Source organism: Lipotes vexillifer, unplaced genomic scaffold (genome assembly GCF_000442215.2).
Source record: "Lipotes vexillifer unplaced genomic scaffold, Lipotes_vexillifer_v1.1 scaffold1130, whole genome shotgun sequence".
NCBI classification, from domain to species: Eukaryota; Metazoa; Chordata; class Mammalia; order Artiodactyla; family Lipotidae; genus Lipotes; species Lipotes vexillifer.
The window spans coordinates 421,000-442,765 of NW_006797877.1; the positions used below are offsets into that span (position 1 = coordinate 421,000).

The 21,766-nt window shown below is 39.0% G+C and overlaps 1 protein-coding gene across 1 annotated transcript in view; it reads left to right on the forward strand.

Moving 5' to 3' along the window:
• DNAJC3 (DnaJ heat shock protein family (Hsp40) member C3) overlaps nt 1-21,766 on the forward strand; it is an 86,582-nt gene that overhangs the window by 60,701 nt on the left and 4,115 nt on the right. The window lies entirely within an intron of this gene.

Genomic DNA, 21,766 nt, shown 5'->3' on the forward strand with positions numbered 1-21,766 from the left:
GGAAATACAGTAATTGTATAGAATCCTTTCATATATATATATATATATATATATATATATATATATATATCTATATCTATACACACACACACACACACACACACACACACACACATAAAACTGACTATATCTATTTTTTTCTCTCATGTATTTTGTTTTGTGATCTTTTTCATGTGACATTATGCTATAAACATTTAAATGAGATGATTTTGAAAAGAAGTGAACCTTAGAGCCCTTAATGAAAAGTTTTTGTTTCAAATCAAGGAAAGCATTTTCTTTTCTTTGCTTTATTTTTAACATCTTTATTGGAGTATAATTGCTTTACAATGGTGTGTTAGTTTCTGCTTTATAACAAAGTGAATCAGCTAAACATATACATATATCCCCATATCTCCTCCTTCTTGCGTCTCCCTCCCACCCTCCCTATCCCTCCCCTCGAGGTGGTCACAAAGCACCGAGCCGATCTCAATGTGCTATGCAGCTGCTTCCCACTAGCTATCTGTTTTACATTTGGTAGTGTATATATGTCCATGCCGCTCTCTCACTTCGTCCCAGCTTACCCTTCCCCCTCTGCGTGTCCTCAAGTCCATTCTCTATGTCTGTGTCTTTATTCCTGTCCTGCCCCTAGGTTCTTCAGAACCATTTTGTTTGTTTTTTAGATTTCCATATATATGTGTTAGCATACGGTATTTGTTTTTCTCTTTCTGACTTAACTTCACTCTATGACAGTCTCTGGGTCCATCCACGTCACTACAAATAACTCAGTTTCATTTCTTTTTATGGCTGAGTAATATTCCATTGTATATATGTGCCACATCTTTATCCATTCATCTGTTGATGGACACTTAGGTTGCTTCCAAGTCCTGGCTATTGTAAACAGTGCTGCAGTGAACATTGTGGTACATAACTCTTTTTGAATTATGGTTTACTCAGGGTATATGCCCAGTAGTAGGATTGCTGGGTCGCATGGTAGTTCTATTTTTACTTTTTTTAAGGAACCTCCATACTGTTCTCCATAGTGGCTGTATCAATTTACATTCCCACCAGCAGTGTAAGAGGGTTCCCTTTTCTCCACACCCTCTCCAGCATGTATTGTTTGTAGATTTTTTGATGATGGCCATTCTGATTGGTGTGAGGTGATACCTCACTGTAGTTTTGATGTTCATTTCTCTAATGATTAGTGATGTTGAGCATCCTTTCATGTGTTTGTTGGCAATCTGTATATCTTCTTTGGAGAAATGTCTATTTAGGTCTTTTGCCCATTTTTGGATTGGGTTGTTTTTTTTTATATTGAGCTGCATGAGCTGCTTGTAAATTTTGGAGATTAATCCTCTGTCAGTTGCTTCATTTGCAAATATTTTCTCCCCTTCTGAGGGTTGACTTGCATCCCGTTTATGGTTTCCTTTGCTGTGCAAAAGCTTTGAAGTTTCATTAGGTTCCATTTGTCTATTTTTGTTTTTTTTCCATTTTTCTAGGAGGTGGGTCAAAAAGGATCTTGCTGTGATTTATGTCATAGAGTGTTCTGCCTATGTTTTCCTCTTAAGAGTTTTATAGTGTCTGGCCTTACATTTAGGTCTTTAATCCATTTTGAGTTTATTTTTGTGTATGGTGTGAGGGAGTGTTCTAATTTCATTCTTTTACATGTAGCTGTCCAGTTTGCCCAGCACCACTTATTGAAGAGGCTATATTTTCTCCATTGTATATTCTTGCGTCCTTTATCAAAGGTAAGGTGACCGTATGTGCGTGGGTTTATCTCTGGGCTTTCTGTCCTGTTCCATTGATCCATATTTCTGTTTTTGTGCCAGTACCATACTGTCTTGATTACTGTAGCTTTGTAGTATAGTCTGCAGTCCGGGAGCCTGATTCCTCCAGCTCCGCTTTTCTTGCTCAAGATTGCTTTGGCCATTTGGGGTCTTTTGTGTTTCCATACAAATTGTGAAATTTTTTGTCCTAGTTCTGTGAAAAATGCCATTGGTAGTTTGATAGGGATTTCACTGAATCTGTAGATTACTTTGGGTAGTATAGTCATTTTCAGAATGTTGATTCTTCCAATCCAAGAACATGGTATCTCTCTCCATCTGTTTGTATCCTCTTTAATTTCTTTCATCAGTATCTTAATATTTTTCTACATACAGGTCTTTTGTCTCTTTAGGTAGCTGTATTCCTAGGTATTCTATTCTTTTCGTTGCAGTGGTAAATGGGAGTGTTTCCTTAATTTCTCTTTCAGATATTTCATCATTGGTGTATAGGACTGAGCATTAATTTTGTATCCTGCTACTTTACCAAATTCATTGATTGGCTCTAGTAGTTTTCCAGTAGCATCTTTAGGATTCTCTATGTATAGTATCATGTCATCTGCAAACAGTGACAGCTTTACATCTTCTTTTCTGATTTGGATTCCTTTTATTTCTTTTTCTTCTCAGATTGCTGTGGCTAAAACTTCCAAAACTATGTTGAATAATAGTGGTGAGACTGGACAACCTTGTCTGGTTCCTGATCTTAGAGGAAATGGTTTCAGTTTTTCACCATTGAGGACAATGTTGGCTGTGGGTTTGTCATATATGGCCTTTAGTATGTTGAGGTAAATTCCCTCTATGCCTACTTTCTGGAGGGTTTTTATCATAAATGGGTGTTGAATTTTGCCGAAAGCTTTTTCTGCATCTATTGAGATGATCATATGGTTTTTCTACTTCAGTCTGTTAATATGGTTTATCACATTGATTGATTTGCATATATTGAAGAATCCTTGCATTCCTGGGATAAACCCCACTTGATCATGGTGTGTGAGCCTTTTCGTGTGCTGCTGGATTCCGTTTGCTAGTATTTTGTTGAGGATTTCTGCATCTGTGTTCATCAGTGATATTAGTTTTCTTCTTTGTGACATCTTTGTCTGGTTTTGGCATCAGGGTGATGGTGGCCTCGTGGAATGAGTTTGGGAGTTTTCCTCCCTCTGCCATATTTTGGAAGAGTTGGAGAAGGATGGGTGTTAGCTCTTCTCTAAATGTTTGATAGAATTCGCCTGTGAAGCCATTTCGTCCTGGACTTTTGTTTGTTGGAAGATTTTTAATCAGTTTCAGTTTCAGTGCTTGTGATTTGTCTGTTTATATTTTCTATTTTTCCTGGTTCAGTCTCGGAAGGTTGTGCTTTTCTAAGAATTTGTCCATTCCTTCCAGGTTGTCCATTTTATTGGCATGTAGTTGCTTGTATTAAACTCTCTTGATCCTTTGTGTTTCTGCAGTGTCAGTTGTTGCTTCTCCTTTTTCATTTCTAATTCTGTTGATTTGAGTCCTCTCCCTTTTTTTCTTGATGAGTCTGGCTAATGGTTTATCAATTTTGTTTATCTTCTCAAAGAACCAGCTTTTAGTTTTATTGATCTTTTCTATTCTTCATTTCTTTTTCATTTATTTCTGATCTGATCTTTATGATTTCTTTCCTTCGCCTAACTTTGGCGTTTTTTTTGTTCTTCTTTCTCTGATTGCTTTAGGTGTAAGGTTAGGTTGTTTATTTGAGATGTTTCTCGTTTTCTTGAGGTAGGATTGTATTGCTATAAACTTTCCTGTTAGAACTGCTTTTGCTGCATCCTATGGGTTTTGGGTCATCGTGGTTTCACTGTCATTTGTTTCTAGGTACTTTTTGATTTCCCCTTCGATTTCTTCAGTGATCTCTTGGTTATTTAGTAATGTATTGTTTAGCCTCCATGTATTTGTATTTTTTACAGAATTTTTCCTGTAATTGATATCTAGTCTCATAGCGTTGTGGTCAGAAAAGATACTTGATACGATTTCAATTTTCTTAAATTTACCAAGGCTTGATTTGTGACCCAAGATATGATCTATCCTGGAGAATATTCCATGAGCACTTGAGAAGAAAGTATATTCTGTTGTTTTTGGATGGAATGTCGTATAAATATCAGTTAAGTCCATCTTTTTTAATGTATCATTTAAAGTTTGTGTTTCCTTATTTATTTTTATATTGGATGATCTGTCCATTGGTGAAAGTGGGGTGTTAAATTCCCCTACTGTTATTGTATTACTGTCAATTTCCCCTTTTATGGCTCTTAGCATTTGCCTTATGTATTGAGATGCTGTTATATTGGGTGCATAAATGTTTACAACTGTTACATCTTCTTCTTGAATTGATCCTTTCTTGAACTGATCCCCAAATGTCCTTCTTTGTCTCTTATAATAGTCTTTATTTTAAAGTCTATTTTGTCTGATATGAGATTTGCTACTCCAGCTTTCTTTTGATTTCCATTTGTGTGGAATATTGTTTTCCAAGCCCTCACTTTCAGTCTGTATGTGTCCCTAGGTCTGAAGTTGGTCTCTTGTAGACATCATATATATGGGTCTTGTTTTTGTATCCATTCAGCCAGCCTGTGTCTTTTGGTGGGAGCATTTAATCCATTTACATTTAAGGTAGTTATTGATATGTGTGTTCCTATTACCATCTTCTTAAGTGTTTTGGGTTTGTTATTGTAGGTCTTTTCTTTCTCTTGTGTTTCCTACCTAGAGAAGTTCCTTTAGCATTTGCTGTAAAGATGGTGTGGTGGTGTTGAATTCTCTTAGCTTTTGCTTGTCAATAAAGGTTTTAAGTTTTCTGTCGAATCTGAATGAGATCCTTGCTGGGTAGAGTGATGTTGGTTGTAGGTTTTTCCATTTCATCACTTTTAATATGTCTTGCCACTCCCTTCTGGCTTGCAGAATTTCTGCTGAAAGATCAGCTGTTAACCATATGGGGATTCCCAGGTATGTTATTTGATGTTTTTCCCTTGCTGCTTTTAATATTTTTTCTTTGTATTTAGTTTTTGATAGTGTGATTAATATGTGTCTTGGAGTGTTTCCCCTTGGGTTTATCCTGTTTGGGACTCTCTGTGCTTCCTGGACTTGACTGACTATTTTTTTCCCCCATATTAGGGAATTTTTCAACTATAATCTGTTCAAATTAAATATTTTCTCAGTCCCTTTCTTTTTCTCTTCTTCTTCTGGGACCCTTATAATTCAAATGTTGTTGCGTTTATTGTTGTCCCAGAAGTCTTTTCATTCTCATTTCTTTATTCTGCTCTGCAGTAGTTATTTCCACTATTTTACCTTCCAGGTCACTTATCCGTTCTTCTGCCTCTGTTATTTTACTATTGATTCCTTCTAGAGAATTTTTTTTTTTTTTTTTGCTGTACGCAGGCCTCTCACTGTTGTGGCTTCTCCTGTGGCGGAGCACAGGCTCTGGACGCGCAGGCTCAGTGGCTATGGCTCACGGGTGCAGCTGCTCTGTGGCATGTGGGATCTTCCCAGACTGGGGCATGAACCTGCATCCCCTGCATCGGCAGGCAGACTCTCAACCACTGTGCCACCAGGGAAGCCCCTAGAGAATTTTTAATTTCATTTATTGTGTTGTTCATCAGTGTTTGTTTGCTCTCTGGTTCTTCTATGTCCTTGTTAAACGTTTTTTATATTTTCTCCTTTCCATTTCCAAGATTTTGGATCATCTTTACTATCATTACTCTGAATTCTTTTTCAGGTAGACTGCCTGTTTCCTTTTCATTTGTTAGGTCTGGTGCATTTTTACTTTATCTGCTGTGTGTTCCTCTGTTTTCTCATTTTGCTTAACTTACTGTGTTTGGGGGTTTCCTTTTTACAGGCTGCAGGTTTGTAGTTCCTGTTTTTTTTGGTTCTGCCCCCAGTGGTTAAGGTTGGTTCAGTGGGTTGTGTAGGCTTCCTGGTGGAGGGGACTGGTTCTTGCATTCTGGTGGATGAGGCTGGATCTTGTCTTTCTGGTGGGCAGGACCACGTCCAGTGGTGTGTTTTGGGGTGTCTGTGACCTTATTATGATTTTAGGCAGCCTCTCTGCCAGTGGGTGGGGTTTTGTTTCTGTCTTGCTAGTTGTTTGGCATAGGGTGTCCAGCACTGGAGCTTGCTGGTCATTGAGTGGAGCTGGGTCTTAGCTCTGAGATGGAGATCTCTTGGAGAGCTTTTGCTGTTTGATATTATGTGGAGCCGGGAGGTCTCTTGTGGACCAGTGTCCTGAACTTGGCTCTCCCACCTCAGAGGCACAGGCCTGACACCTGGCTGGAGCACGAAGACCCAGCCGGAGCATGAAGACCCTGTCAGCCACATGGATGGCAGGCAAGTTGGTACTAACTGTTGGCAGGCGGCCTCAGTTCCTCTTAGACCACTCCATAGGGCTGCTTGAGTGTCCTCACAGCATGGTAGCCGGATTCTGCTTGAAGGGATATGAGTAAGGGGTGATGCAGAGCCGAGTGCGTGTGTTGGCGGCGGTGCCGGAGCAGGGGTTAGAGGGCAAGTAAAGCATTTTAAATCAAAACCAGTAAGTGTATTTTTCTGGTGAAACTTGTTTTGTGATACTTTTTTTTTCCCGCAATTAATTGCTGCATATTTATTTAATGAAGTGTGCAGCTATTTTTTTTTTCACATTTAATTTTTTTTTTTTTTTTTTTTTTTTTTGCGGTACGCGGGCCTCTCACTGTTGTGGCCTCTCCCGTTGCGGAGCACAGGCTCCGGACGCGCAGGCTCAGCGGCCATGGCTCACGGGCCCAGCCGCTCCGCGGCATGTGGGATCTTCCTGGACCTGGGCACGAACCCGTGTTCCCTGCATCAGCAGGCGGACTCTCAACCACTGTGCCACCAGGGAAACCCACATTTAACATTTTTATTAATTTCCATGAGAAAAGGTACAACATTGGCAATGTTTGTATTCCCCCCCCCACACACACTGTATTTTATTTTTACAAGAGATAAATAAACTGACACCAAGCATTGTAAATGGATGACCACAACAAAAGCAACAGTGATTGCAGTTACCGAACACGAAACACACTCATAATGTCATAATTTTGACATTCAGTCCAGTAATCGTCCTCTGTAACAGCTCCTTTACTTTGCAGTGAAAATTGATTTGTGTATTTTTTGCCTGAGTCCTTCGGGGATTTTCGTTTTTTTATTCAAACAGAAAGTCACAAAAATTATAATCATCCTCATCAGTTCACTCAGTCTCATGTAATTAATTTTTTTTTCATCTTGATCTTTTGTTAGCACTTTTATGAATTCATCAGTTTTCCATTAGAGTTCTGAAAATGCTTATTCATTCAGTTCAGCAGTAGAGTCAGTTGCCAGAAACCTGTACTTGTCAGTCTTTTCCATGAATTCCTTGAAGATGAAACCCTTTTATAGGAACATTTTTGCAAAAGCATCAGAGTACACCCAGAACTCTGTAAATGACAAAAGACTTAAAAATGACCATGGTTAAAGATTTGTTGAAAGTTCATAATAATGCAGTTGACAAGGAAACTTAGTTATTTCTGAGATATACATTTTAAAGTAATAACTAGAATTATGACTTATAGCATTATACCAGAACATATAAGATTTTTAGAAATTTCATGTAATGTCTGAAACATTTTTATTAACATACTTCCATACAAATACCCCAAAGAAAGTTTAGTATTAGTTGTGTTTTTTTGTTTGTTTGTTTTTTTATACTGCAGGTTCTTATTAGTCATCAATTTTATACACATCAGTGTATATATGTCAATCCCAGTCGCCCAGTTCAGCACACCACCATCCCCACCCCACCATGGTTTTCCCCGCTTGGTGTCCATACGTTTGTTCTCTACATCTGTGTCTCAACTTCTATGCAGCTATTTTAAATGTAGTAAGAATGCATTGCAGCAATGATAAAACCTATACTAAGAAACAGATAACTACACTTATAATTGAGAAAGGTTTGTGGTACTCATTTTTAAGGCAAACTGATCATTTACTTTTTTCCTGCTTTCTTTAATTTAAAAAGAATCTTGCTTCTAAATGGTTTCCTGGGAGTGTTGACAACTCTGGTTACACTGTGGGACATTTGTATACTATAGTCTTTGAGGTCTGATTGAGGCTTGAAATGTATGTGATCAAAATGATGAGCTTTAAGAGTCATAAGAATGCATCAGTAAGGCATGTGGTCTACATAGATTCCTTTCGCATACTTGCTCTTTTCACTTTTGAGCTCCTAGATGGCTGTATTCTAGGATTTTGCATTCCAGTTAGTTATTGGAATGCATCAAAGTGTACTTTTCTTATCTGTATGTGAACCCTCATCTCTAACTGTGAAATCAGCGATGCTGCAGAAGAATTTAAGCTTAGCTGTTAAGAAAAAAGGGTTAAGGGACTTCCCTGTTGGCACAGTGGTTAAGAATCCGCTTGCCAATGCAGGATACAGGGGTTCGAGCCCTGGTCTGGGAAGATCCCACATGCCGCAGAGCAACTAAGCCCGTGTGCCACAGCTACTGAGCCTGTGCTCTAGAGCCCACGAGCCACAACTACTGAAGCCTGTGTGCCTGGAGCCCGTGTTCCGCAAAGAGAAGCCACCGCAATGAGAGAAGCCTGCACACTGCAACGAAGAGTAGCCCCTGCTTGCCGCAACTAGAGAAAGCCTGTGTGCAGCAACGAAAACCCAATGCAGCCAAAAATAAATAAATAGATAAATAAATAAAACTTGTAGGCTGCTAAATATAAGTTGAAAGATGCCTTTGTATCTTTCTTTTTTTTTTTTTTTTGTAGTACGTGGGCCTCTCACTGTTGTGGCCTCTCCCGTAGTGGAGCACAGGTTCCGGATGTGCAGGCTCAGCGGCCATGGCTCACAGTCCTAGCCGCTCCGCAGCGTGTGGGATCTTCCCAGACCAGGGCATGAGCCCGTGTCCCCTGAATCGGCAGGCGGACTCTCAACCACTGCGCCACCAGGGAAGCCCAAGATGCCTTTGTATCTTGAATATTAAACCAACTTTAGTTTTTAGAGAAATTTGACAGCTTAATTCTTGAAGAAAAAGATGCTAAATACTAATTTAATAGAATAGGTCTGTCTTTGAAGTCTATTTTAGCATTTAAAATTTTTAAAAACATAGGAGTTTATTCTTTGTCTTTTCGGGCAGTTTAGACTGTGCATTGCAGGATCTTTCTGAATTATGGTTTTAGAAGAATAAAATGGTTGTTTAGTCACAACTATGAAAATCAAGCAACCTCATGGAGAGAGAGACAGTGGGTTGCTAGGTCTTTTATTTTGGGTTGGGGGCTGGGTAGGGTGTAAGTTTGTATAGTTGAAACTGAAAGGCGTTACTTGACTTGTTTGGATTTGAATCAGAGGTTTAGTAAATGATGTAACCGAGTAGTAATCTTACTTAAAGGTGAAATAATGTGTTGAAATCCTGAGTTAATATATGAAGCCTTTCTGTATTATGTTTGCTGGTTTTACTTTTTTTTCAATCAGCAGTTTAAAATGATGGTAGGTATATAATGAATGAAGAAAAAATAGGTTTACATTAGTGAATAATGGAACATGGAGATTTATTAATTTGGGGCTTATGATAGAATGATCCAGAAAGGTATTAGGGGATTCTACTTACTAAAACATGACTGTACAAATACCTCTTCAACCCACCTTTCAATTCTTCTGGATGTATACCCAGAAGTGAAATTGCTGGATCATAAAGTAATTTTAATTTTTTGAAGAACCACCACATTGCTTTATCCATAGTGGTTGTACTATTTTGCATTCCCACCAGCAGTGTTGCAAGGGTTCCAATTTCTCTCTGTCCTCCTCAACACATTTTCTGTTTTTTTTTTCTTTAATAGTAGGCATTCTAATGAATGTGAAGTGATATCTAGTGGTTTTGCTTTGCATTTCCCTTATGATTAGTGATGTTGAACATCTTTTCATATGCTTGTTGGCCATTTGTATATCTTTGGAGTGTGCCGTTTATTTTTGCCGTGTGATTTCAATCAAGTAACTTAGCCTGTTATGTTTTACTTTCCTTATCAGTAAGATAGGAATGAGAATAGTACCTATTACATAGGACTGTTGTGACAGTTAAGATGACGCTCAGAAAGTGATGCTTATTAGTACAGTGCTCCTAGTAAATGGTTTCCATTGTACTCATTTTTAGATAGTTGTTTGGAACTTGCATTGACTTTTCTATACAAATGGTACTTAATGGGGTAGCTAGCTTCTAGGTCTGACATATGACTGCTGTATTAACTCCATTTGACATGGCTGTTATTTTAGTATTACTAATAGTATCCAGAATTCTGAGAATAGGAGCCGACTAGCATTTTTTTTCCTGGATGAAGGGCCAGCCTGGGCCAAATTGTGAAATAGACGTATTTTATCTTTGACGTCCTATGATGTTCTGTAACCGGATTCTTGTGCCTTCTTGTTTATTCTAGGACTCTGCCTAGTGATGGTAAGTCATCCCTAGTCCACAAAAGCATTCTGTGTTCAAAGTTCATACCACCTCCTCGCTTCAGCATTCTTATGCCCCCCAAACAGCTGTATTTTAGGAAAAGAGGCCAAATATAAAATATTTGTATAAAACACTGGTAGATTTCTATTCCTTGTGATATAAGCATTTTTAACCCTAAAGAATATCAGATTAATGGAATTTCAGGCAAGTGTTTATGATAGCACACACATTGGGCAGCATGGCGGTCAGGTATGGGGCTATGGGGCTCATCCCTAGGCAGGAAGGAGACCATGTTTTTCTGAGTGGGTCCGATTTCTCATGGCTGCTTCTTTTTTCAAGTTTGTCGGCCAGGGGTCCTTGGCTTCTGATTTAGGGAGGAGAAGTGGAAGAGGTTGGTCTTTATTGGAAAATGCTGGCTCTATTTAGGATCATACCTAAAGTTGGGAGGCTGCTTATATATTGATATTTTTACACACCAGTCATAACCATGGACAAGTGTAATCAGAATCTTGAAAGCAGTTATTTCTGAAACTCAAATCTTGCCTTAGGTGCATCCTAGTTTAGCTTCACCTAAGGAGTTGGAAGCAGGTAGTTAGAACAGAAAAATGGCTACTCCTTTGCAAAGACAGCTTGGGTAAGATACTGTATGTGGGTTGCTTAATTCCTTTGGCTGTAAATTTCATGACTGTATGTCCTGCCTCTGTTTTTATTCACAGCCAGGCTGCTCAGCCACAGCTGCAGCCTCCTCTTTTCTTTTGAAAAGTGCATGGTTACAGGGAATATTGCAGAGGTACCTGCTCTGTGGGGATTAGCACATCTACCAGTTAGCTTAGATTTAACACACTTGCCTATCATGCCAGTCAGAAAACATTGCTCCCCGTATAGTGCCAACCCTGTGACTTCCTGTAGGAAAGACCAAGGAATCCATGAATTTAATATGTAGATAGGGAAATAGAAAACATTCACGGGAGTGAAGCAGTATTATTCAGCAGAAAAAGGTAATGTTACAAGGCTAATTTCTGAATGGTCAAGAGCTTAAAGTATTGGAAATAAAAACAATATTCAGGAAGTCTTAGGGAAGGACACTGCCGGTGTGGGAGAAGATGTAGTCAGAACGGAAGCCCAGAAGGCAGGGGAATTGAAAGGGTGTTTTGCCTTTTCCCAAAGGTGACAGCATTTGTCTAGGACAGCGGGTAGCTTTAGAGAGGAGGAAGTAGGCCGTGGGCATGTTTCTGTTTTGGCTTTTTATTTGCCAGTTAACAAGAAAGTGATTACCTGTGACAAACACATGTGACCTCAAACAGTGAAGGGGCTTCTTTAAAAGCGAAAAAAACAAAAACAAAAAACCCAAGAATCTCTTACCATCTTAAATTGAAACAGACTACGTACATGGTCTATATTTGTGTCTGTGTACTCCAGTGCTTTGAATACAGTTGGTGATATTTCTTAACTGTTGATAGAGAAATTATTGCACAAGAGTTAAAAGTTTATAATCTGACAGGAACTGGAATTTTCTTTTGGTATGTTACTGTTAGCACTATTAGCTCTTTTCCACTATAAAAATTTCAACAAAACACATGTATAAAGCACAGTTAATGTATCAGGTTCAGTTAGGGTGCAGGCCACCTTACGCCCCTGTGTACAGAATTAAAAATAGTTCGTCTCTTCACTGTTTAAGTATAATGGTTAAGCTTGCCCTCAGAGTCCAGTGCTAGAATGTGGTCTATTGTAGGAGGCAGTTCCATCGATGGAAGTTTGACTTAAAATTGTTCAGCCCTTTGTAATGTCAGAAATATCTCACGGTTCTCTCATACTTCTGTGCTAATAGTGAATCTGTATTGTAAGGGTACTTGGATGAAACTTCCCCTTTGTAGTCTAAGGATGAATATGTGTGAAACACAGGGGTAGAAGAGTTATTTTCATCGTCTATGACAGTCTCACAGCAGGTAAGCGTTACCCCCAGCATTTTATGAGAAATTTCAAAGATAGAAGTTGAAAGAATTTTACAGTGAACAATCATGTCTTCACCATCTAGATTCTAAAATTAACATTTTGCTATGTTTTATCACATTTGTCTGTCTCTGTCCTTCCGTGTATCCATCAGTTTATCTTTTTTAGATGCATTTCAAAAAAAAGTTGTAGATTTTGGTTTACTTTTTCCCAGATACTTCACCTTGCTTATTATTAACTAGGAAGGTAATTGTATTGGGTTGGCCAAAAGTCCTTTTGGGTTTTTCTGTAACATCTTACGGAGAAACCCAAACAAACTTTTTGGCCAGCCCAATAGATAAAATGAAAGGTACAGATCTTAGGGATACCAGTCCTGAGTTCTGATATCCATGCAACCTGTTAAAGAGAAAAATTATTCATGACCCTTGTTAAAGACCTTAAGGAGGACTTTATTCGGAGGCGGGGTGGCTATCATGGTAGGTGTAGGGGACACTGCCCTGGGCTCTGGCAGTGAGAGAGTGAGACAGAGAAAGCTTGGGCTCAAGTCTGACTCTAGAGAGGACAAGTGGGATTTCTAACCAAGGAGCAGAGCTGGCGTGTGGTCACTGGATGCGGAATTACAAAGAGGAAGCATTAGGGAGAGGGGAGGTTCTTGCTAGATGGACTCAGCTGCGTCCTTGGTGAAGGCAGGCCAGAGTAGGGGAGGGGGAGTTCGATCAGATATCAAACTCAAATTTGGCCAGATACCAAGGGTGGGGAGTCTTAGCAGGATTCTTGCTCAACCTGGATTCTGCAGGGACAGAGAGGGAAGCCCAAGGTTGGGCCTTAGTCAGAAAGAAGATTTACTCTGAGGAGCCAGTCTAAAGTTTTGGTATAAGAGTCTTTGTCAAAGCCAAACTCCTGTCAAGATGCAGAACTGGACATTATCCTCTTGTCCCTTACCAGGTGGTCCCCATCCTACCCCTACAGGCAGCCGTTATTCTGATTTTCTTTGTCATAGATTAGTTTTACCAACGCTAGATCTTCATATCAACAGAACCATATAGTATGTCCTCTTTTGTATAAGGCTTCTCTCATTCGGCATGTTTTTGAGATTTATTCATGTTGTTATAGTCATTGGCAGTTCATTCCTTTTTATTGCTGAAGAGCAGAAGTTGGCAAACTTTTTCTGTAAAGGTCCAGAGAGTAAAAATTCCAGGCTCTGTGAGCCGTGCAATGTCTGTTGCTCCTACTCAGCTCTGCCACTGCAGCGCAAGAGCAGCCATAGACAAAACACACACACGTAGACGAGACTGTACTCCAGTGAAGATTTATTTTAAAGACAGGTAGTGGGCTGGAAGGCTGTTACTTTCTTTTTCTACTGTAAAAGAGGGAAAAGCATTCAATATTTCATCATTAATCCTATCCCTGAAGAATATTCCAATTTATGGGTATACCATACTTTATCCATTCTCATATTAATGGACACCTGGGCTGATTTTAGTTAGCATGAAAAAAGCTGCTGTGAATGTTATTCTGCAAGGCTTTTTTTAGACATGTTTTCACTTACCTTGTCTGTATATCTAGGAGTGGAATTGTTGAGTCACAGGTTAAGGTGTATGCTTAGTTTTAAAAGAAACTGCTAGACCCTTTTCTAAAAAGTAATTTAAAATTTACACTTTCATCAATAAAGTATGAGAGTTCCAGTTGCTGCATCCTTGCAAACGTTTGGTGTTGTGAGTCTTTTAAATTTTATACGTTTTGGTATGTGTTAGTAGTATCTCATTGTGGCTTTAATATGTGTTTCTTTGATGACTAAGGTTGTTTAATACTTTTTCATGTGCTGCTTGTTTATTCAAATACCTTTCTTTGTGAAGTGTCCAAACACTTACCCAACTAAAATTTGTTGTTTCTTTTTGTTAGAATTATAGAAGTGTTATGTATATATTTGTTTTTTCTCCTTTATTCTGTTAATGTGAAAAATTACATTGATATTCTGAAGTTAAATCAACCTGGAATTATTGGGATAAACTTTTCTTGGACATGACGTATTATCCTTTTTTAGATATTGCTGGATTTGATTTGCTAGTATTTTAAGAAGCATGATCTGTATTCATTGCTCTGTAACTTCTTTTTTGTAATATCGTTGTCAGATTTTAGTGTTAAGGTTGTACTGAACTCAGTTAGTTAGAAATTGTTCCGGTCTCCTGCATTGTCTGCAAGAATTGTATAAACTTGGTGTGATTTCTTCTTTAAAGTTTGGGAGAATTCACCAGTGAAACCATCTTGGGTCCCAGAGTTTTCTTAGTAGGAAGGTTTTTGATGATTAATTCAGTGTCTTTAATCAATACAGGGCTATTCAGGACTTTCTTGGTGGTCCAGTGGTTAAGAGTCTGTGCTTCCACTGCAGGGGTTGTGGGTTTGATACCTGGTTGTGGAAGCTCTGCATGCCATGCAGTGTGGCCAAAAAAAAAAAAAAAAAAAAAAAAAAAATTAGGGCTATTCATATTTTTTGTTTGTTTCATCTTGTTTTAGTTTTTGTTAGTTGTGTCCGTCGATGAATTCATCCATTTTACCTATGTTGCTGATTTTGGTTTTATGAAGTTTATAATATTATTATTCTTTTAATGTCTGTAAGGTCTGAAGTGATGATTGCTTCTTCATTTCTAATAGTGACAATTTTTGTTGTTGTTTATCCTCTTGATCAGTATAGTTAGAGTTTGGTCAAATTTGTTGGTCTTTTGAAGGAACCAACTTATGGATTTGTTAATGTTTTCCATGATTTTTTCTTTATTATTTCATTGATTTCTTCTCTTTAGACTTCCTTTGGGTTTATTTTTTGCTTTTCCAGCTTCTTAATTTTAAACTATCAATGATTTTAGGCCTCTTTTCTTTTTTAATATAAGTATTTAAAGCTGCACTTCTCACATTGTTTTATTTTCATTGTCATTTGATTTGAAGTGTATTCTAACATTCCTTCTGGCTACTTCTTTGATGCATGGATGATTTAGATGTTTTGTTTAATTTTAAAATATTTCACGGTTTCCTTAGTACCTTATTATTGATTTCTAATTTAATTCTGTTGTGCATAGGGAGCATACTCTGTATGAGTTCTGTCCTTTTAAATTTATTTAGATTTGTTTCCTTTTGAATCTATGTAGACTTGTTTTGTAACCCAGCATAGGCTCTATCTTGCTGAATGTTCTATGTGCACTTGAAAGTTCTGCAGTTGCTGGGTGTAATGTTTCTGTTAGTTTGCTCATCAGTTACTGAGAGGGAACTTTACCTGGTGTGGAAATTGCGGACTTTCCTACCTTTCCCTTTAATATTGTCCTTTTTTTCCTTTATGTATTTTGAAGCTCTGGTGTTAGCAGCCTGCACATTTATGACTGTTAAATTCTCCTGATAACGCCCTCTCCCTGTCCTTCTGTCAATTCCAGAAAGGAGTACTGCAATATTCTCAAAAAATTCTGAGGAAAAATGATTTTTAACCTGGACTTTCATATATAGAAAACGGTTAGGGCAGTTTTTTGTAATAATTTGGAAAGTTTTCTGTTTCAGTGTTATGGAATCTCCATGGAGAGCCCCACTGCTTTATTGGGAGGTGGGGTTTTGGCAACTTTCTCTATGAAAATCGTTCTGTTTAGATTTTCTGTCTCTTTCGGACTGGGTTTGAGTTACTCTCTTGAGTTTTCAGATTTATTTGTAGAGAGTTTAGCAAAGTAGTCTCAATTTAATTTCTTCCATCTCTTTGATTATTTTTCACTTATTGCTTTTTGTATTTGAGCTTGTTTCCTTTTCTTGACTAGGTTAGAGGTTTTTATTGATTTCTGCTAAGAAGTAAGCTTGACTTAACACTTTTGATCTTTTTTGGTTTCATTAATTTCTATTTTTGTCCTACAATTTTTTTTCTAACTTTGAATCTCATAATTCATTTTTCATCTTTAATTTTTATTGAACCACTAAGGCTATGAATTGTCCTCTTAGCACTGCTTGAGCTCTGTCCTGTAGGTTCTGAATGGTAGTGTTTTCAGTATTATTATTTTCTAGATATTTTGCAATTCTTATTTTTATATTTCTTCGTCATAAGAGTTGTTGGAGAGTTTTAAAATGGTGCACAGAGCCCAGGTGGAAAAGTCCTATTTTCTGATTTACTATTAATTTCCAGTGTTAAAACATTTTGATCAAAGAATGTTTTTACTATTTCCATTTTTTTGGAATTTATTACTGTCTTATTTTTGGCCTAAAATGGCTGACCTCATGAGTCAGGGACTTGAAAATAGATGCACTCTTTTGTTTCTGGGACAGAGTTTGGCATATCAGTCAGATCTACCTTATATTGTGGTCTTCCTTTTCTTGCCTTTTTTTTGGGCCACTTGATCTGATATGAACAGAGAGGTTGAAGTCTTCCACTACTAGTGTCCTTACATCTCTGTAGTGTCTCTTATAATTTCTGCTTTATAAATGGTTGCTGCTTTTTTATTTGATGCACAGATATTCGTAATATGTCTTCACTATGATTTCTACACTCCCCCTTTTTTGCTCTGTTAATGCTTTTTTTTTTGGCCATGCTGAGTGGCTTATGTGATCTTAGTTCACCAAACAGGGATTGTATCCAGGACTACGGCAGTGAAAGTGCTGAGTCCTAACCACTGGACCGCCAGGGAATTCCCTCTGTTTAATGTTTTTAACCTAAATTCTAATTATCTGATGTTAAGATAGTGAGCCACATTTTATTTGCATTTGCCTGGTGAAACTTTGACCATACTTTTAGTTTCAACTTTTTGGAATCACTTCATTTCAGGTGTGTTTCTTGTGTAGAGTTGGGTTTTGCTTTGTGATCCAGTATGAAATTCTTTTAAATAGGTGAGTTAATAAGCACATTTATACTTATTGGTGTGACAAATCTATTTGGTCTGGGTACTGTTATTCTATTTTTCAGAGAATTTTTGTTATTTGGCCTGTATTATTTTGTATATACTATTCTGATATTTTAGTAGGTTTGTATTTTTCTTCTTGGTTATTTTTATAGGTTTATTAACTTAGCCCTCTTTCTCTGGGCAATATATATTAGTCTCCTACAGCAAGGAACAATATTAGCATGTTTCTTCTTCTTTCCCTTTCCCCTACCACTTAAGACTTGTTAATGAAATTCTAATTATTTGCCTGTTGCTCACTAGTGGGTGATGTTTCCTGATTGCTTTAGCTGTGATTGGTGGGAATTAATGAACTTATTTTCTCATCTTTTCTCCCCTTTATTTTCTTTTTGTTAGCTGTATCCCTTCTGCATTGGCAGGGCATACGCTCTACCCTGTCACTGTAATTCCCTGGTTTGTTTTAGTCTCAGTTCTACGTTGAATATATTTAATGTGTACCATCATTCCTTTGACCATGCTTTCTCTAGACTTTTCTTGGTGAATTCACCCAATAGTAGTTTCCTTGAGGGGCTCCTGGGAAAATTTTCTGATTTCTTCTATGTTCAAAGCTGTTTGTACCCTTTATGCTTGAAGGATGGCTTGGCTAGATGATAAAATCCATTGTTCACACTTTTTCTGTATATCTTATAGTTATTTTCCCATTTTCTTCTGCACTGAATATTGCTATGGAAAACCTGGGGCCAGATTTTTTTGGTTTTGGTCTGGCTGTCCACAGAGCCCGTATCTTTTGGGTGTGTTGACTTTACTAGGATATATCTTAGAGTTGACCCTCTCAGCCACTGTGCCCTGGTGCACCTGCTGTGCACTTTCAATACATAGATCCATCTTTTATTTCAGGAAAGTTTTCTTAAATTTAATCTGAATTGTTTTGTTATATTGGTTTGGTTTTCTGCTTCAAAGATTCAGTTATCTCTTCCTTGTCTCACTCTTTGCTGAGTTCTTTTTGTGCTTTGTGATTACCCTTAATAGAGGTGATTGGATTAAGTTTTAAAAATTTATGCCATAACGTTTGCTTAGAATTTTCTTATATTCTTTGGCCATGTTGTTTTGATGCATGTTCATCAGGTAAGTTTTGGTGTTCTTTTCCTGTTTTTAATTTAAAATTTAAACGGCTTTTAATTGAGATTGTGCCATATAAAAAACATTATTGCTCATCATAAAATAACTTGAATTACCTTGCCCTGGCTATTTGTGGGACAGTCCTCTGGGTGGGTGTGTGTGTGTGTGTGTGTGTGTGTGTGTGTGTGTGTGTAAAGGGGTGCTGGGGACAGGCAGCTTCTATACTTAGCAGTTGCAGTACTTTCTGCTTCACTGTTTCCACAGACATTCTGCTTCCCGCTAAAATGGCCTCTGTAGCCCTGCCCTCTCTGTTTCTGTGAACCAAACTGTGTCCAGGAGGTCGTCTGCTGCCAGCCCTATTGCCCCTCTGCCCACTTCCTTTGCTACACCAAAGGGGTGTATCTTTTGTACTTCTGGGTGAGCCCGTCACTTGCAGAGAGCACACAGTCTCCAAGTTGCCTGGGATGTGTTGCCCAGGGCTCTTTGCTCTTGTCACTCATTGTATTCTCCCTTTCTTGTCTTCTCCCCAGCAAGGCCTCTGCAGTTACCTCCACCGTGTCTGCTCCAGATTTCATGCTGCTTGTACTAGGTACACGATGTAGGTTGTCACTCACTTCAGGGTGAGTCCATACTCATAGTGTATTTTTTTTTTTTTTTCTTGCGTTATGCGGGCCTCTCACTGTTGTGGCCTCTCCCATTTGCGGAGCACAGGCTCCGGACGCGCAGGCTCAGCGGCCATGGCTCACGGGCCCAGCCGCTCCGCGGCGTGTGGGATCTTCCCGAAACGGGGCACGAACCCACGTCTCCTGCATCGGCAGGCGGACTCTCAAGCACTGCGCCACCAGGGAAGCCCCTCATAGTGTATTTTGCTGGCATTTTCTGTGATCTCTTCTCTTAGGGCTCTCTCACTGTTTGCTTCTTCCTCTCATCTCGGATTCATGGCTGCTATTAGCTAATTGTAGCAGCCTTTGAACAGTCTCCTTGTATTGTTGTGCTGAGAACGCTGTGTCCCCCCACACGTCACCCCTGCCGTTTACCTTGTTTCGTGTGATACGCGGGAGGAGAAAGCTGGTACTCCACGGGGCATATTATATTGGAGGTCTGATGAACTCTTTAAAAGGACCTCTAAGGTCCCTGTTTTGAGAATAGACTTTTAGGGGAGTAAGGTGGAAGCTGGGAACACCTTTTGAAGCTATTATAGCTGTTCAGGTGTATTAATGATGGACTGCATCACAGTGGTAAGCGTGGAAGTGGTGAGGAATGGTTCAACTCTGGATAGATGCTGAAGGGAAGCTGATTTGGGGCTTTTGCTAGTGGAATAATGGAGTGTGAGAGAGAGGGGAGCCGTTTGCAGCTGTGCATATTGTGTATATCTGTCTTTTCGAATGCCTCTCTGTACTGGGGAGCTCACGCCGGCTTTAAGCGGGTAGGACCTGTTTCACAGGAAGACGTTCCCTACCGTGCTCATCATCTTGCCCAGTTGCCAAAATGAGCAGGACTTCACACTGTTAACTTACCAGGTGGAGTCCTTTGGTGTTTAAATTCTGGGTGGAACTGCTCTTCCTGTGTTTATTCCAGACCTGTTGTGGAGGCCTTGGGTACCCGTGGGCTCGGCTCTGCTTTTCTTCCTGGGCCCAGCAGCACACGTCAGGGGCCTTCCACATGCGCATGGAAGAACAGCTTCCAAATCTGCTAGGGCCTCTTTTTAGTGCATATTTGGATTGTGGTTCTATTAGGTTTATTCGTTATTAATGTGATCCTATTTGCCTTCTCTCTTCCAGAAATTTGTCGAAATTTCTGGTCCGCTGTAGTTTTCAGGGCTGCCATGGTTATATTATTTTTTATTTTTTGTCATTTTTGTGGGATATTGGAATGGAAGACAGGAAATTCCTGTACTTACTGTCTGCCGTCTTGCCCTGGTTGTTTGCACTGCTCCTTAAAGAACTGGGTGAGGGGCACACAGAAGAAAAAGAATTGGGGAAGGATCAGAGTTTTTAGGTTCAGAGGTTAGAAAATGATTTGGTTAATATGTAACATACTATGCATTAAGGACCTTAATATTTCTGGCTTATTGTAATCTTTACAGCTGTTCAGTTATATGGGACATATAATATGGAACATAATTGGGTGTCATTTACTTTTTTTTTTGAAGATGCCCCCTTAGAGAGTGCACTATGAGAAAATATAAGAAAGAACGAGCTGTCTAGTTTATGTCCATGGGAAGTCTTACATCATCCATATTAAGTTTCTGATTAGTTAACTACCTGTAATCATGTGAATTTTAGGAAACAACTTATAATTTTATATCTTTCCCCTACTGGGAAAAATGTATCTACCTTAAGTGTTAATGAAAGATAGGAGACAGAAGACTGCTTTGGGGAAGATACTCTCAACATTTAAGAATGAAAACATGTTTTAAATGTAGGGTTTGCATAAGTAGAAAAATGGAGCATATTGAAACATTTTCCCCTTGTACTGAATTTCAAGTGTATTTCCTTACTAGGTTGTGATATCAAGTGCTATGCGTATTGCAAGTTAAACCTCACTACTATTTATAATGGCTTTGTGTCTGTGTGCTAAATTGGAAAGGTATTTTATGATGTCACTGTTGGTTGGGTGACAGTAATATTAATGTTTCATGTTAATATTTAATATTAATGCACTGAGGCAGAAATTAGGATAATAGCTTGAAGCGTCCCCCCTTCCCCCATGAGCCGAAGGTAGTATTGGTTCATTTTTCTGTGTAGTGCAGGCTAACTAAATTTGTCCACCTTATTCTAATATCTTTCTCATTTTAAACCTGCCCAAGGTGCCTTCTTAAACCCCTTCCAGGATTAGCTGTTGCCAAGATGAATGCTCAGGCCTGTTATCCAGAGAGATGGCTTTCCCACAGTGAAATGCACTTCCATACCATAAAAAATGAGAATTTGAACCCAACAATCCATTACTTAAGTTCTCTGTCCAAGGAGGACAGTGAGAAAAATTACTACCCCCAGATTAGGTGATTCAGAAGGAGGACACTGGGACCCGGCATACAGTTGTTCTCAGGGCTAAGACTTATCCTAATGAAAGGATACAAACAAGATCAGCAGAGGGAAGAGGCACATGGGTGAAATCCAGAGGCAACCGGGTGGAAGATTCCAAGAGTCTGTGAAATCAAGCAGGACAAGCTTAATTCCTCGGAGAACCAGGGCCCGGGGTCTTTACTGGGGGCTGGCCAGGTAGGCACCTTCTGCCTAGCCCGTACCAAAATGCCCACAAGGTGAGATGTTTAGCATAAACCACATGGTTTATACAAACAGTTTAGGTAGGCCAGCCATTCTTATCAGGGAAGGGTGGGAGCACTGCTGAAACCCAACTTGCCAGTCGTCAGCCAAGGGCCAGGCTTGCCAGCAGGTCCTTCTAAGGAGCAGCCTCTGCTCTGCATGATGTTAGATATCCAGAGGCCGTGTATTTTCTAAATATTTAAAATAATATGAAAAGAAAGATGCCATGTGAATTGTCAGCAGACTTCCCATACCAGGAGTGTGTGTGTGTGTGTGTGTGTGTGTGTGTGTGTGTGTGTGTGTGTGTGTGTGTGTGTGTGTGTGTGTGTGTGTGTGTG